We start from the raw sequence: 13673 nt of genomic DNA on the forward strand, positions 1-13673 counted from the left end.
TGAACTGATCAGAGAGTGGCAAGCAATAAAAATGCATGGGATGATCATAAATTGGGCAGGGGTACGTCAAACTAGTCCAAAATCACTAATGACAGTTAGCATTAGCATTAGTAGTGGCATATGATGCCAGAAAGCAAGCTTATACAGCATAAAGCCAAAAAAAAAAAAAAAAAAAAATCCCATTTCACCTATCCATTTGCATCAAAAGTTTGTCCAGTTCTTGAATCTATTTAAGCTATCAACTTCCACAATGACAAATGGAAGTTTGTTGCAGGATTCAACCACTTGCTGGCTAAAGACAAATTTCTGCACATCTATTCTGCAACAGTCTTTCCTCAATTTGAATTTATGCCCCCTCAAGTGTGTAATCTGAGCAATAGGAAGAATCCCAACAGCATCAAGCTTGCTCAAACCATTCAAAGCTTTATACACTTTAATCAGATCACCTTGCAGGTGCCTAGTCTCCAGATGCTGCAATTTGCAGAACTCATGCCTTTCTTGGTAAGAGCACCCATTTGTTCCCCTCACCAATCTCGCTGCCCTTCACTGTACTCATTCCAGCAGCTCTATATCCTTCCTAAAATGAGGCCTCTTAAAATGAGTTAAAGGCAGATTATGAGAAGTCTATGTCAAAAAATGAAACAAATAGTAGCAAACAACTCTTTGTCAATTTTAACCCTAGAAGGAAAGGGGTGAACCACATCAGCCCATTAGATATTAATAGCATAACTATCGTTGATCCTGTTAAGGTTCCTGACAAACTAAAATATTTTGCATTTTCACTTGTGAAAAGGTTTCTAAAGGTATGAATACCAGAAGTACACCAAGTTATAACTAGGAGCTAAATGATTTTGTGATAACTGAAAACAAAGTGGAACAGAAATTGGTGAATCTAAATGTAAATAAGACAACTGGGACTGGTGAAATCTATCCAGTTACATTAAAAGAAGAGGCAAGCAAACCTATTCACAAAGACGAATCAAAGAGTGACATGAGTAATTAGATGCCTGTTAGTTTGACTTCTGTTCCAGGAAAAATAATGGAGTCAGTGGTTAAAGAAGTAATGCAGGATGGCCTATCCAGACAGAAATGAAGTTATACTGCATTCCTGTCTGGATAGGCCACAGCATGGATTTGTTAAGGGGTGATCTTGTCTGACCGATCTGATTGGATACTATAAAGCAGTAACAAAGGAAGTGGATGCAAAAAAATAATTTTGACATCATATACTTAGATTTCAGAACAGGTTTTGATACTGTTGCACATAAAAGATTGCTATACAAATTGGAGCAGGGCACCATTAAAGGCAAGTTGCTATGATTAAAAGAATGGTCGAGGGGAAGAAGAGAGGTTATCAATGGGCTCTGCTCTTCTTAGACTAATGTTATTAGTGGAGTCTTCCCCTAGGTTCACTGCTGGGCTCATTGTTGTTTTATATATTTATTAAGTTAACCTTATTCCCGTCCGCTGGGGTACGTTCCAACCCCAACTGGGTTCAGAAAGTTAATTCTATAATTTTTACTCTAATTACAGAGCTGAAACTCGCTATAGTTGGAGCCAGAACTGTTTTCTTGAATTTTCCCACTTAAATTTTCAAAACCTTCTATTGAATTTCACGCAAATGACAAAAATGTGACATCAAGTATGCATTTTTTTAGGCCTTTTCAATTAATTTTTTTATCCCCACCCTAATTAGCCTAGAGCTTATGAAACCCGACATTTGATTCGTTTCTTGGTGTGAAGCACGCGAATTTCTTTTCACAGAGAGTAGCAGTTCAGATAAACAGCTCCGCCTGAATACCAGCGACGCGTGGGAAGTATAAATCACGTGACCTCGTCCCTCGCATGGAGTCAGAAGGGAGAAGTGTAAATAAACAAAAGACGGTCGGGGAGCTACTGTTTTTGACCTAAGAAGCAATACAGCGATACAGTAATAATAAGTTTATCAAAGGTGAACAGATCGTATTTCCTATCTTCAACGCGTATTGCTCCTACGAACAGAAGATAAAGGAAATTCATCTGTTGGAAACGGAAAAAACTGGTGTAAAACTGATAACACTGCAATGCGCATTTGATAAAAAAATTTTTTGCTTTATTGTAATTGTTTTTAGTAAACAATATTGGAACAGCAGTTTCCTGGGTTTGATCTTCTAACCAAATTTCGAGAAAATATCTGTTTTTAGCTGCGTTATAAACTTTGAAAACTGGTGCATCAAAAGAAAAAAAAATCATCCGCTATGAATAACGTTCTTTTTTGAAATGTGTATTGTTCACAAAACTGCAATATTTCTAACAATACAAAAGCTAACAGATTACGACTAACGTGTGCTCAAAAAGTATTGTTAGAAGATATTTGCTTGTTACGCTTTGATGTCATTGCAAAGGGAGAAGTTCAGAAGAAACAGATAAACTCCGCTGACAAATAGACTTACTCCCCAACACTTTTACTGTTTTACTGTGGTTTTTGGCAGATGAGTCAGTGCGGTTTCTTGTATTCTCTCTCTCCCTCCCTCCCTCCCTCTCTCTATATTTCGGGATCTCTGACCATCACGGAATATAAACAGAAAATTTGTTTGTCGGAATGCTGCCCATCAATTATCAACTCTTTTACCGACCTTCTAATGTATGTTGTGTTCAAATAATCCACTTTGCGAAATTCGAAAGTGCTACATCAATTAGGAGCAAAAACGGTTTGCCCCAACATAATGAATTACTTTATAGGTATAATAATGATTTTACTGACTGGAAGAAAGTGTCTACAATAAAAGGCGAAAACACGCGGTCACTCAAAGGATAAGCAATACAGCGATGTTTGAAATTTATAATGCAGTTCACTAGCTAATATTTCCAGAGGAATTATTCTGGATTTTTTATCAAATGAGCGCCAGACCAAAATCGGACTAATTAGTAATTCCGCATCCTAGGATGAACTGACTAATTAGAATTCCAGCATCTGTGATGAAATGTCGTGCACGATATTGTTCGCTACAACAATAACGTAAAGCAACAAAGCAAAACATTGTAACAGAGCAATAATGTGAAATATTGTTAGAAAGTAAAAATGCTAAATACTGTTCCCTAAAACAATAGTACAGCAAAGTGTTTTTCTTCTTTTTCGTTTATACTGTGGCTTTCAGTTGAATTTTCTTGATTTTGTGTCAGTACACAGAATATGTATTGTAATTTCTTCGATATGTATTGAAGAAATTTACAATATGTAAATTATTACAATATGTATTGAAATACATATTGAAGAAAGGAAATACGATAGTAAAATACACATTGGAAATAAAAAAATATTCCTGTGTTCAAACAATTTTCCCAAATTGTTTGAACACAGGAATTTTTTTTTTGTAATTGTATTTTGTAAAATCAAATGTGATTGTATTCAAACAATTTGGGAAAATTGTTTGAATACAATTACATTTGGGAAAATTACAACAAAAAGACTGATTTTACCCGAAGACATCAGATCAGTCCAAAGTAACTGTGTAGTCATTTGTATTCAAGTGATGTTTGAAATGTATAATCCAGCTTCCAATATATTTATGGCTAGTATATCCAATTGACGAAAAGGGGATTGAATGCCGTCCATTGTCCCTTCTAAGCTGAAATTATTTCCCTTTGGGAATATTGCAAATACTGATATCTGTCGAACAGAAGACAGTTTATGTTCCCCTACCGTAACGAATTACTTGCGGTGACATGAAGAGTAACTTCCTCTTTGATTTTACTGCAAGAAACTCAGAACAAAACACCTGTTCTAACTGCATAGGTTTATTGTTACTGTCCTGACATCGTTTGTAGGTGACAACTAATTTCCATGCAATAAAGGATTACTGTACTATAGTTTGATCTTACAGTAAGGTTAGAATGAAACACTTTCAATATTTCCAGAGGGATTACTGTTCCTGACATTATTTATAGATGACAACTACTACCATGCAAAAAAGATTACTGTACTTTGGTTTGATATTACGGTAAGATTTTGATCTCCCCTACCGTAACAAATTACTGGCGGTAACTTGAATGGTAACTTCCTCTTTGATTCTACTCAACAGACTCTCAGAACAAAACACCTGTTCTGACTGCATAGGTTTATTGTTACTGTCCTGACATCGTTTGTAGATGACAACTAATTTCCATGCAATAAAGGATTACTGTACTATAGTTTGATCTTACCGTAAGGTTAGAATGAAACACTTTCAATATTTCCAGAGGGATTATTGACTACTATTTGCTGAATTTACCGCAAAGAAGTTTTCACAATTATACATATGTAGAAGGCGAAAACACATACTCCACCCAAACAAATTATTTTCACTACAAGAAAGAGTTGAGGGGGGGGGGGCTCAACGGATTTTCCACATTTCTTGCTTCTGCGCAACGCGAGAACTTCAATTTAAGTAGTGACAACCGTTGATATTTCACATTTAGATTTCAGACTTATTTTCATATTTAGATTTCAGATTTACCTTAGAAAATGCATAGGAGTTACTTGGAAGGGAATTATGAAGAAAGGGCAGCTGATGAGCAGTCATCATCAGAAGATGATAGCTCCTTCTGTGAGGAATTGGACCATCGGAGTAGCACGGAGACAAGCGATGGCAGTGACAGCGACTGGGAGCAGCTGGAGGAGGATGTATATATCGGGAAGGATAAAAGCACGGTGTGGAGGAAAGTTGCCCCTCGTCTAAATATTCGCGCAGCTCGAGGTAACATTATTCATTTACCAGGTGTGAAGGCTGCAGGTAAGTCCGCCAAATCACCAATTGATTGTTTTTTTATTATTTTTCGATAATGAAATGATAACCCATATAGTGAAACATACTAACGAATATGTTGATAAAATATCTTCTAATTTTTCGTTGGCCAAGGATGCTAGAAGAACAGATAACGATGAAATGAGAGCTTTGATAGGTATTTTAATATTGGCAGGAATGTCTGGGCTAGCAGGGATAAACGCAGAACATATGTGGCGTAAAGATGGACTTGGTTCGGAATTGCTCTCATCGGTTATGACCCATAAGAGGTTTTCATTCCTCCTTCGGGTTATGCGATTCGATAGCAAGAGTGATAGACACATTAGAAAAGAATTGGACCGACTTGCAGCGTTTCGTGAAATTTTTTTCATGTTTTTGGAGAGATGCCAGAGATTTTACTCACTTTCGGAGTATGTAACTGTAGATGAACAATTAGTGCCATTCAGGGGTAGATGCTCATTCCTTCAATACATCCCAAGTAAACCGGCAAAATATGGACTGAAAATATTTACATTAGCCGATGCTAAGATGTGTTTCACGTTCAATATGGAAGTTTATGTGGGGAGACAACCTTCTGGGCCATATGCCCTGTCAAATTCGCCCCTCGATGTGGTGATGCGGCTTGTTCGCCCAATTGAAGGAACCAACCGTAATTTGACCACAGACAATTGGTTCTCCAGTGTGCCTCTGGCTTCTAAATTACTACAAAAAAACATTACTCTTGTTGGCACACTAAGAAAAAATAAACGTGAGCTACCAGCTGAATTGGTCAATGTGAAGGAACGCGAGCCGACTAGTAGTTTGTTCGCATTCCAAGATCAGACCACAGTTGTATCCTATGTACCAAAAAAAACCAGAAATGTGATCCTAATATCGACTAAGCACCACGACGATACTATAGATCCTGACAGTGGCGACAAAAGAAAGCCGGAAATTATTACGTTTTATAATATGACCAAAGGTGGAGTTGATGTCTTGGATGAAATGTGTGGAACGTATACTACTTATCAGAAAACCAGAAGGTGGCCAATGGTACTTTTCCACAGGATTTTGAACATTGCTGGAATAAATGCCTTGGCTATTTTCCGTAGCAATAATCCAGAAGTGAGACTCCCTCGAAGCGAGTTTCTCGCAGAGATTGGAAAAAGTTTAGTGAATCCACAGCTCCGTAAAAGAGCGGCCACGGTAACTCTTCCAAAATATCTTCGTGCAAAAGCAGCGAAATATGCTTGTATTCCGCCAGAAGAAATTCCTGGACCTTCCCAACAGTGTCCACCTAAGCCAGGTAGATGTTACAAGTGTCCCAGGAAGAAAGATCGTAAAACAAAGAAATTCTGCGAAGCATGTTTAGAACGAGTTTGTAAGGAGCACTCGAAGACTGTCTGTGAATTATGTTTTGGGAAGATACCTAAAGAAAATGTTCAAAGTAGTGACAGTGATGACTAAAAATACACACTTATCAAGTTGGCTTTTTTTATTTAGCTAAACTGCTTTATATTAGCATACATAATTTATATGTATATTTAGATACACAAACGTAGCAAAAATTATGTATGCTAATATAAAACAGTACAGCTAAATAAAATAGTCTACAAATGTGTGTGTGTGTGTCGCTACTACAACTTTTTCAGCAGGTCACTTCTTATGAGACATTCTTTCAGAAGTGGGGTGTTTCTTGCAAGTTAGTTTGAGCAACATAATGCAGAAGGCCTTAGTTTTATTCTATCTTCCTGGTGCACTTGTACATTATGACAAAGTAGATTTAGTTTATATTTAGAATTCAGCATCGCTTTTCATTATTCAAGCAGATAAGTTCAGATTTTTTTTTTATTTTAATTAATTTAGAAATTAGCTCGATACAGCTTCTTCATATTCATTTAGGGATTACACTATTACAGATATATATTCATTTAGGAATAAGACTAATACAACTTTTTCATTCAGTTCGGTTTACTAATGGAAATTTGCACACTTTTTTATTCAGTTAGAAATTAAATTTACAATATTTATAACTTTTCATTTTTTTAGGATTACACTAGCACAGTTTTTTTTTATTCGTTTAGAATTACATTAGCATTTATTTAATTTTTATTTGTTTAGGATTACATTAGCACATTTATTTATTTTTTTTATTAACGTAGAGATTAAGTTGACACATCTTTTTTTATTCATTTAGGTTTAGGTTACCACATCTTCCTTATTTAGCTAGAGATTAGCTAAACATAGCTCATTATTTTTATTGCTAGAGATTAGATTGACACGTTAATTTTTTTTTTTAAATTCATTTAGGGATTATATTAGTATTAGCATAGCTTCTTGGTTAGGTGTGTACACTTCAGAAGGATCAGAAATCTTCTTTTGGCTGGATGCAACTGTACTTCTGCAGCTTTTACATGAAGTAGTTTTGGCAGAGACCGAATGGCTACTCTTTTTTAGAGTTGTGTGATTCACTACTGATGCCAATCTCTATGAGAAGCTCTTCATGTGTATTATTCACTTCTGGATTTTTGTTCTGCGGGTTGTTTATGGTATTAATTCCTGAAATGTCAGGAATCCAAAAAAAAAAAAAAAACGCCATTGGTCATTTTCTGCTTTCCTGAGACATGAAGTAGATCACATTTCATCCTATGAGTCTATTCCACATTCGATCATATTGAAGCGTAATTTCTGGCTTTCTACTGTCACCACCGTTGCTATCTATAGAGCTGTCAAAGTGGGTTGTGTGGGAGCACATTTCTGGTTTTTTTTGTGATATTCAGCTGGCAGTTCTCTTTTCTTTTTTTTTTCAGCGAGCCAACAAACAGTGTTTCCTCGTAAAATTTTAGTAGTCAAAGACAACGCTAGAACCAGTTGTTATAGGAGCATATTGTGATTAGTTTCTTCAATAGGGCAAACAAGCTGATTCATCACATCCGGACGTTCTTGAAAAGTTGTCTGGCTGTTGTCTTTCAACATAAATCTCCATATTCTTTGTGCATAAAATCATATTTGCATAGCATAATGTAGTATGCAGTTCACATTTTGCTATTTTACTGGTACGTATTCGGGAAAAAAAGAACATTTATCGTTGAATGAAACTAGCTGTTTATCTTCAGGATATTACAGCACTATGTAATTTCTTCGGCATCTATCTAAAAACAAATACCAAAAAATCTGTAAATGCTGCTAATCGGTCTGTTTCTTTCTCTTTTGAGTCTGTTACTTCGGACCAACCATTATTATTCCACATATTTTCCAAGTTTTAACTTGCTGCATGATACGTTCCTAAAATGTTTGTTAGAAAGCTAATTTCATTGTTATCTGTTCTTCTAACATCTGGCGTGAATCACTATCTGGGTTAACATTACATTATCGAAAGGACAATCCTATAGTGATTGGTGTTCTTGCTGCAGCCCTTGTACCTGGCAGATGACATATAATGTTCTGGGCTGTGTGGATATTTTAGAGGCCAGCAGTTTTTCTTCATTCGGTGACTATTCTTTCCGATATAGTCACGCTTTGTTTGTACTGTTGTGATGTTCACTTTCTGGGCAGTCATCTTCATCAGTGGATGCTGAAGTTTCAATAAGGCATCCCTATTGTAACCTTCAGCGCTGGAGTCTGGTTTCAGAGGTTACAGAATAAAACATTTCAAAAAAAAATTAATTTCTATAAAAAGGAGCATACTGCTAGCCCTGATGCGTGCCTATTGTACAGTTTTATCAGCTCTTCAAGTGCTGGCAGGATCTATTCCACTAGATCTTTACGTAGTTTACAGAGGGTTGTGTTACAGATTGAAAACAAGCAATTCCAACCGACTTCTTTGATATTAGAATCAACATGAAAAATCATAACATCTAAGATGAGAAGAAAAACAACAGGAACAAACTTTCTACCTTATGACAGACACAATGGGACATATCGCTGACCGCGCAGGTTACTAGAAAGTTTTCTCCAGAGGTTACCTACCTAACGGATAAAGGCAGAAGATAATGGTTCTCCCTATCGATGCAGAAGTCATATCTCACCACTGGACACTGTCGCTAAACGATAAACTGTGCAAATTCGGACTTTTTCATACTAACTTCTGCTCTTGCGGACAACGTGAAGAGTGACAGCATGTGTTATTTGACTGTGACATTTATGAGGACTTGAGAAAAAAAATTGTGTTAGAGATTTTCATCCTGGATTGGAACATCATCTTGTGGAAAACACGGAAATTCATTCCACCTTTCAGAACTTTGCTTCTCTTGTTTTCGAAAGATGCTGATCTATTGGACAAACACCAACTGCTGCCATCTGATTTGTTTTTACCTGGGCACTATTTGTGTTATACGCAGAATGTAAATATGTATTGATGAACCATATACCAGCTTAGTTTCAGTTCTACTATTATGTTTTATGCTGAATGTAAATATGAGTGTTAACATATTATTATAAAAATAAAGATATTTATTTGAACTTCATTTTGCTTTGCTGTGTTAAAAATATGACAAGCCAAAATTTACTTTTTTTTCTTTTTTTTTTGGTAGAAAATATCAATAAATTACAGCCATTAGAATGTCATAAACAAGAGACAAATAAAAAAAAATAGTATACCCTAATCAAAAATAAAAAAGAGAACGCAATCAGATTTTGGAAAGCATTATCTTTTCAGATAAAACTCAGTAAGAGGAAACAACCATTCTGTGGAACAAAACTTTCACTTGCAACATTGCATATTGCAATTCAATAGCACAGCACAGGAATACACTGAACACAAACATTATTCATGATAACATTGTTTATTTATAAATTACTTGCATTTCATACACGTAATAATATAATATTGTTTACTAATAATTAATGATTACACTATTTTTTCTAAAATTGAAAAAGATTTGGATTTCATTTATTATAACATTGCCAAGTAGTTAGCTTTGGACCTTTGACAACCTCCTGGCCTGCTTCTCACAAAAAAGAAAAAATACTTTTATTTTTCTCTCTCTCTAGGGTAAAAATGCAAAATATTGTTTCCTAAAACAATTGCAGTAAAGCAATGTGGATTTTTCAAATGCGCGCCAGATCAAAATCGGACTAATTAGTACTTCCGCATCCTAGGATGAACTGACTAATTAGAACTCCAGCATCTGTGATGAAACGTCGTGCACACAGATATCATTTCCTACAGCAATAATATAAAGAAACGAAGCAAAATATTGTAACAGAGCTATAATGCAAAATAATGTTAGAAAGTAAAAATGCAAAATATTGTTCTCTAAAACAATTGCAGTTTCGGCATCCTAGGATGAAGCTGACTTAGAGCTGCAATGCTGTTTTTTTTTTTTTTTTTTTTTTTATTATTATTATTTATTTTCTTCATTTATTTTTTGTTTTTGTATGGGCGGCTCCTAGAACAAAAGTTCATCTCGGCCTCGTTGCTCTGTTCAGTTTTTACGCATTGTCAGGGTAAGGCCAGTGTGTGTCGTGAAAAAAAAAAAAAATCATCCCGCTTAGGAATATCCCATGTTGGATGACGACAGATGAAAAGGAAGGCAAGAGAGAGAGAAAAAAATTTTTCATCCCGCACGGGAGAAAGTGACAGGAAAGAAAAACTTTGTGAGCTTATGTGTGTGTTCTGTATTGTGATGTTGTATTTGGGCATTCTGGCTACCTGGAAGCAGCGATCACCTGGACGACTGCCTCCAGGTACTCGTCCCTAGCAGGAGGGCAAGATCTCCCCTACTAACTGCACGCCCTTCTCCCTGGGGAACTACTAGTAGTAGTAGTAGTGGCATGTGATGCAAGAAAGCAAGTGTATCAGCTTATGCAGCATCAGCCAAAAAAAAAAGTTTCCCAGGGAGGAAAGAAAAACTTGTATAAGATGAAGAGAGGGAAGGAGAAAAGAGGAGAAGCACTATCCCGGGCCAGGGAAGCCCCAATCCAGGATGGATTGCTAGAACAACACAAGAAAAAAAAAAAAATAATAATAATATAATAAAATAAAATAAATAATAATAAATAAAATAAATGAAAGTTAGCACTCTGGACCTTTGACAATCTCTTGGCCTTCTCCCCACCAAAAGGGTATTTTTTATTTCTCTCTCTCTCTCTCTCCCTCCAGGGTCGGACTAGAAAGGGTGGACTCCCTCCCCTAAGGAATTTTTTTTCCCTCAAGTGAAAGAAGGGAATTGGAAATTTCATGAAAATGAACCCTGTTTTTCTTCATTCGGTGAACGGCTACTCTGTCAGCGCAAGAGAAGTGAAATTACATTTGCAGCTCAGAATGGAATTCAAACATTGAAACACATGACATTTTATGGTGAATTTTTCAGGTGTTGTGTGATAATGAAAATTCAATTTTTCTCTGGAAATTTTTTGATGATATCAAATGCATATCAAGGAAATATTGAAGTATTCAATAACAATTACTTACAATTTCCCAATCCCTCACTACGAGTAATGGATTGTTCTCACAATCTGTTACTAGCTGCGCATTTTTTTTTTTTTTTTTCGTTTGTACACCAGGTGAGATGCATGTGAAGTTCCTTCGATATCAGTTTTCGAAGTTTATAACGCAGCTATGAATAGAAATATTTTCTTGAAATTTCGTAAGAAGATCAAATATACATCCATGAAACTGCTGTTCCGATTTAGTCATCTAGAAACAATTACAATAAAGCGAACTTTTTTTTTATGAAATGCGCATTGTAGTGATCAGTTTTTTTCTTTCCGTTTCCAGTATAGCTTCCAGTATATGAATTTCCTTGATTTTTTTTAGTAGATAATACATATTGAAGAAAGGAAATGCAATATTTTAGTTTTTCAAAACCAATTCGTTGCAATTCTTTCGTACAACAATTACGAAAAGCAATAAAGCTACTGTTGTGAGAGAGCCATGCAAATTAGTGTTCGCAAGTAATGATGCTCAACTGTTTCTTTTCCACGAAAGTTGTTTACAGTTTCATTTTCTCCTTGGATCACCTTGGTAACGCTAATGACGTAAGCTTGACCAGTCAATTATCTCTCTGCGTGCGTTGATTCGTTTTAGCCAGAGGCGCCGAGCTGACGCGCGAATTTTTGAACTAATGCTGTAACGCGTTTTATTTTCAAAGCTTGGATCTTGTTTTGCCGACATCAAAATTTAGTAAATTGAAATGTGATCGTACATTTTTGCTGTTTTAGAGTGAATTAATAGTTTTTGCTGAGCGATAAAGGTAGGAAATCAAAGAATATACTTCTGTTTATGTATATTGAGAGTTTCAATTTTGTAAATTGAGTAGAAATTATGAAAATTATTAGTTTTCTTCGGGGGGAGCAACTTTTGAGTTAGGGTTAAAAATTAGACAAAAACAGGGCGGACTTAGACCGGGTTAATGATACTATGAAGGCATATCAGGCTTAATGTCTAAGTTTGCATATAACATGATGGTTGGCAGAGTGGTTAATGAGACAGTATTCAAGGTATGACTACTGTAACAAGATCTTGAAAAATTGGCAGATGGGCTGAGCAGTGGCAATTTAAGTTTAATAGTGACAAATGCAAGGTGCTTCATATTGGTAGCAGTAATCCTAGATTAATGAACCAACTGTGTGGTACCACACTTAGCAACTAAATGGCCAGAAGAACAACAATACACACCACTACACATATACAATATCCACACACTTAAATCTCTAGCCTTTGCAGTAAACTGTCACACATATGCACAGATGGGGAGAACCCCTGGTGCCATCAGACACTAAATACACTTTACTTAAGGTAGCGTAGAATGAAAAAGACCTGAAGGTAATTGTGCAGTCAGGTATGAAGTTCCCTGAGAGTGTGCAGACAGGCTACTAGAACAACTCATGGGGATTTCTCAATGATTTCTCCTCATATTTTTATGAGGGATAAGGAGGTGATTACCCTATTGTATATGGTAATAGTTAGTCCACATCCTGATTACTGAATACAGGTCTGAAAGCCTCATTTTAAAAATGACATGGTTCTGTTGGAATGGGTGCAGAGAAGAAAAAGGAAATTAGCGAGGGGAACGAAAGGATACTCTTAAGAAGAGAGACTTCAGTTTTGCAAACTGAAATGTCTGAAAACTAGGCACCTGTTAGGAGATCTGAGTGAGGTGTTTAAGGCTTTGAATGGATTGACTTAGCTACGTACTGATGATGGATATTTGCAGGACATGTGTAGAAATTTAGTTTCAGCCAGACAGTATTTCATTGTTGGAACAAACTTCCATCTGGCATTGTGGAAGTTAGTAGTTTGAATAAATTTATGGAGGAATTAAACATAGTAGAGGGGATGGACAGCTGATGTGGCAATTTTTTTTTTTGGATGCTGCTATATAAGTTTGCTTACTACATCTAACACAACATAACATAGAATGGTTATGATAAGGTAAACTAATGTGAAAGTAAAACATTATAGTATAATCAACAGTATTTCTCATAACTTTTTTGGATAGCATCTGTTGTTATTTGGTTTTTTAGGAGCATTAGCAACTAAGGCCATATTGCTCCGGAAAATGCAGTGGTCATTCTCTGACCTTTCCGCATCCTCCATATTTGGTGAGCACGGGCTTAAACCCTGGTCTAATCAAGAAGCGTGTGCTACACATGGCTGCTCCTGCCCACGTGGCTATGGAGGTGCCTGGATAGCATCTCATATAAAAATAGTTTATAGCCTTGTTCATTGCTGATTCACCTGCATATTGAGTACAATATGCAGGTGATTATGAGATAGAAGAAATAAATAGAAGGGATTTATAGTTTGATTTTAACACAGCTGTTTAATATAAACAATTATTTAACTCAATTTAGATTAAAAAAAAAGTGTATTTTGGAATAACTGAACGATGTATGCAGAGTGTGCGTAGTGCACTAGACTTATTATATTTATTTTTAGGTTTTTCATCATTGTCCAGTCTTTTTTTTTTTTTGTTGTTGTTGTAT

At 35.9% G+C, this 13673-nt stretch overlaps 1 protein-coding gene across 1 annotated transcript in view; it reads right to left on the minus strand.

Annotated features, from left to right (window-relative positions):
• The window catches only part of LOC150085451 (guanine nucleotide-exchange factor SEC12), a 108459-nt gene that overhangs the window by 78902 nt on the left and 15884 nt on the right, over positions 1-13673 (minus strand). The window lies entirely within an intron of this gene.

Source organism: Mastigoproctus giganteus, chromosome 5, assembly GCF_048544385.1.
Source record: "Mastigoproctus giganteus isolate SK-2022 chromosome 5, ASM4854438v1, whole genome shotgun sequence".
In the NCBI taxonomy this organism is placed as follows: Eukaryota; Metazoa; Arthropoda; class Arachnida; order Uropygi; family Thelyphonidae; genus Mastigoproctus; species Mastigoproctus giganteus.